Below are 4962 nucleotides of genomic sequence, written 5' to 3' on the forward strand. Positions count from 1 at the left end.
TGTAGAAAGAACAGCATGAGCCATGGATGGAGTCTGAAAGCATTGGACACGTTGAGACAACTGCAAGTAGATCAGGATGGCTGGACAGGTGGCGATGAAGAGATGAGAAAGGGAAACTAGACTAGGGTAAGAGAAAAAGCATTGGGCCTTACTCAGAAAGGCCTGAGGAATGGTGGAAATATGGCAAGTAGGAATAATCGACTTAATGTTGTACACTGGCTAGAGAATGGAGATTGTATTGAAGAGGAAAACATGGGACGCTGGGAAGTCTACAATCCAGGTAAGACATAAGAAAGGCTTTTATTTAAGGTGGTGTGAGTAGTTGGGTGAATGAAGAGATATATACAAAGGATATTGGAATAGAATCATAATTTGGTGATTGATTGTATATAGGGGATGAGGGAGGCCAAGGATGACCTCAAGATTCTGGCTCATTCTACTGAGTTGATGGATGCAGCATCTACTGAGATTACAGGATAAACCACATGCATATGGTTTGAATTCACAGGTGCATTTGAAGCTGGGCAAGGTTCTCTAGCACACAAGTCTTATCTACTTCATGTAGTCTTCTCTGTAATTCCACAGGGTCTGTTTGCCTTTCTAATTCCTAAGATACCTAAAGGTTACTCCCAATTTTATCAATTGGGTGTAATTTCTTTGTACAGTTCTCTAACTGTTCCAGGCTCTGTGGCAGGAAGGTCATTTGCCTGTCTGGTAGCTATTGCCTTCTTTTCCAGTTAACAGAACACCAGTTTTATTAGGGGTGAAGATGTGTGGAGCCACACATGACCAACCACGACTGAGAAGCCAATCATGCAGGTCTCACTGTACTTTGCTATATACTTTTCCAACTTTGCATGATGTTAGCTATGACTTTTTTCCTGCAAATAAATGTAAAGGAAAAAAGTTTTTTAATGTAAAGTAAAATGTGTTAGGTTTCTAGCAAACTTTTCCCTCCTGTATTAGTCATCTTGGGCTGCCATAACAAAATACCATATACTGGGTGGCTTAAGCAACAGAAATTTCTTTTCTCACAGTTCTGGAGGTTGGATGTCTAAGATCAGGTGGTGACTGACTTAATTTCTGGTGTTAGCTTGCAGATGGCCATTTTTCCACTGTATCCTCTGATGGTAGAGAGAGAAACAGATCTCTCTTTCTCTCTCTCTCTCCCCCTCCCTCTTTAAGGTTTTCAATCCTATCAGATTAGGATCCCATTCTTTTTTTTCCCTATGCTACTCATTAGTTCTTTATTGTTTTCAAGTTTTCTTTGCTTTTGCCTTGTTTCCATTTTTTAAAATTGCATTGAATTTATTGGGGTGACGTCGGTTAATAAAACTGTTTTTAAGTGTGCAATCTATGATACATCATCTGTATATTGTATTGTGTTCACCATTTAAACTCAAGTCTCCTTCCATCACCATTTATTCCCCCATGCCCTCTTCTACCTGCCCCCACCTGTTTCCCTCTGGTAATCATCATACTGTTATGTGTGTCTATGAAGTGTGTGTTTTTCTTAATCCCTTCACTTATTTTACCCAGCCCCTAATTCCCTCTCTGGCTCTGACAGCTGTCAGTCTGTTCTCTGTATCTGAGTCTGTTTCAATTGTTTGTTTGTTTAGTTCATTAGATTCCATATAGAAGTCCCATTCTTATAACCTCATTTAGCCTTAATTACTTCCTAAAAATGATCTCCAAGTAAAATCATGTTGGCAGTTAAAAGAAGCACTTTTCCCCTTCCCCCAACTTGTCCCCTTTCATTCCTGCTTGAGATGCCAATGGTGAGGAGGATGCTTAAAGCTGCTGGAGCCTCACTGGCCGCATAATAAAGCAAGTGAAAGCCAGTGTGCTCATAACAGAAGAGCAGAAAGACAACCTACTGGTACCTTGATACTCCGTTAAGTCTCTGCCCCCAACTGGGAACTACCTACCTGCAGACTGTGGATTACATAAGACAATGAAAGATGATGATTGACAAAGCCACTGGGTGTTCTGGTATTTACAACTGAAAACATTCCTAAATGATACAGCTTTCTAAATCTATGCCTCCAACATTGAAGGCAAGACTCGGGTGCTTGCAATCCTTCAATGTTAGACTTAACTTATTGACATGATTCCTATTTCCCTTTCCCATGTACATTTCCTATTTCTCTACATTTCCCATGCACATTACCTTCAGAAGGCTGCATGGAAAACTCTATTCTAGTGAGCCCTGAGCATATCCTGAGGCAGAAATTGGCGCTTTTTCAGAGGGAGCATGGGAAGTAGGTTTTGATTCCCCACAATGGCTGAGACTTGGAGTCAAGCACCTCTATAAACTAACCATGCCTGTTGCCCTTCTTTCTGGCAATAATGACTACATCTATAAGGCTAAAATGTATGCAGCACTTTCAACGTGCCAGTTCTTCCAAGTTTTATCTTCATAACAACATAATGACATCAGTACTTTTAATTCCTCCATTGTACAATGAAACAGCTGAGGCACAAAGAGGTTAAGAAACTTACTGATGTCACATAGTTGATAAGTATTAGAGATGGTACTTGAACATTGGCCACCCTATTTAGCAATAATATGTTTACCTCCACAGCTAAACCCCACAGAAATAAATAGCTTACAGGAAAATCATCTTCTGCCAAAGTACAAACAGTCTGATGTCACTTTCATTTTTTAACAGAAGTAGTTTTCTACACTAAAATTCTCAGACCTAAACTGGGAGCAGTTGTTTAAATGTGAGACTGTGGCCTTACAGTCTGGTCTGCGTTTCTATCATCCTGTGTCAACACTTCTATAATAGCACCAGACATACTTTTCTAGGTATGTTATAACTTTATTTAATAGGTCACCTCTGCTGGATGACTTTTTCCTCATTAAAAATGAATTCTGTAACATAAGAGTTATGAAATTACATAGTTCTTCAGAGAAAGAATGATTTTTCTCAAGGGGCTTTTAATAAAAGAAAACACATTTTCCTACAACAAGCTTGACTATAACCCACAATACATGTTTATTATAAACCAGATTGTACTAAGAATGTGGTCTCTGAATTTCTCACTAAAAGGCACAGAACCCTGAGATCCACCAACTGTCATTTCTTATGACCCAGGTACCATATCCTCCCAGTCAGATCTGCCTATGGTCACATCATCACCTCCTGAGATTATATCAATTGCCCCATGATTATTTTTATAAAGATTAATTAAATACAAAGCCCTCAGCTTTTCCACCAATTCTTTTTTAAAACTTTCCCACATTGAAGCAAGGGTTTTGGCAACAACACTGAGAAACCAGGGATGAAGAGAGAACTGTTTATTTTAATAGCATTCTTTAACCTCTCTTTTGCCTAATTTCACTTTTTAATGTATTTAAATTTCTTTTAAAATGTGTTTTTATTGATTTCTGAGAGAGGGAGGAGAGACAGAAACATCAATGATGAGAGAAGCACTGATCGGCTGCCTCCTGCACCCCCCGACTGGGGCTTCAGCCCGCAACCTGGGCATGTGCCCTGACCGGGAATCGAACTGCGATCTCCTGGATCCTAGGTCGATGCTCAACCGCTAAGCCAAGCTGGCCGGGCTGGGTTTTTTCTTTTAGCATTTGACTCATCTTTAAATAATACATTTATAATGCTAGTTAATAATTTTTCAGTTTCAGCCTTTTTTTGTTTTGTTTTTACTTCTATTTTACTAATACATATCACCACAGGAAATTAAGGCAACTACTTATATTTAAAAAATTAACTGAGGTGAACAGACATTTCTCCAAAGAAGATATACAAATGCACAAAGGCACATTAAAAAAAGGCTCAACATCATGTCATAAGGTAAATGCAAATCAAAACCAAAGTGAGGTAGCATGTTATCCCCACTGTGATGGCTGGAATCAAAGTCAGGTGACACCAAGTTTTGGCAAGGATGTGAAGGTTAGCCATTAGTTACTGAATTTCCTTTGTAGTATCTGAGAACTTAGCTCCTTTTTATGCTCATTCCTCCCTTAAGTGCAGATTTTTCCCTTTTGTGTTTCCAATAATTTAAAATACATATTCAGCACCTGCATTATGACTATGTAAACACTCTCCATACCTAGACCATGATGCTTTTTTTTTTTGCATAACTTTTAATTTTACCTATATTTGATAACCATCCCTTTTTAATCAACCTGGATTTCTATGTACCTAATCGGACTAATTTTCCCCGGCAGAAGTACATTCTATCAGAGGCCATTCCATCAGAGGCCATTCTATTGGCCTTCCTGCAGCTCTGTTCTCCTCATCAAACCTGGACTGCTCATCATTTCTGGCCTCCCACCCAGTCGTCATCACAGCATCTTTCTCACCCATGGGCCAGAGGATTTGCTTTCCTTCTCACTTGTGTTGGATCTCCTGAATCTCTTATTTTTCTGTTTATCAGTTTACTTTCTCTTTTTGGAATAGTGCATTTCTCCCATAGCTTCCTGAGAAATGGTACATCGTAAGTTAATTTTGTAAAAACACTCATTTTTGGAAATAAATGCCTTATTTGGTCACTAGACAAATCTCTACTCATCTCTCAAGACAGGTCAGTTTTTACCTTCTCCAGAAAAAACTGTTCAGGCAGCCAGAGGCAAAAGCAAGCTTTCCTGCCTGTGCGCCAACACTTCGTTTATTAATTTATTCACTCACCCACGCATTCACTCACTCACACATCCAGAAAATATTGAGTGCTCTCATGGGCCAGGCACTGGGATAGTCACAATAAAGGGAACAAGCTTGATCTGAGCTTGTCCATGCAGGAGAAGCCAGGAAGAGACTGAGAGAGAGGCCAGGAAGAAAAGAGGCCACTCATTCAGAAGTGATGTGACAAAAAATAGGGAGAAGTGTTTCATTAAGAAAAAGGTCGTCAACCTTGTTAGATGATGTTGGGAGGTAGAGTAAGACCAGAACCAAGAAAACCTATTGAAGATGATAAGGATATCACTGGTGACTTTGG

This window comes from Miniopterus natalensis, chromosome 6, assembly GCF_054644295.1.
Source record: "Miniopterus natalensis isolate mMinNat1 chromosome 6, mMinNat1.hap1, whole genome shotgun sequence".
Lineage (NCBI taxonomy): Eukaryota > Metazoa > Chordata > Mammalia > Chiroptera > Miniopteridae > Miniopterus > Miniopterus natalensis.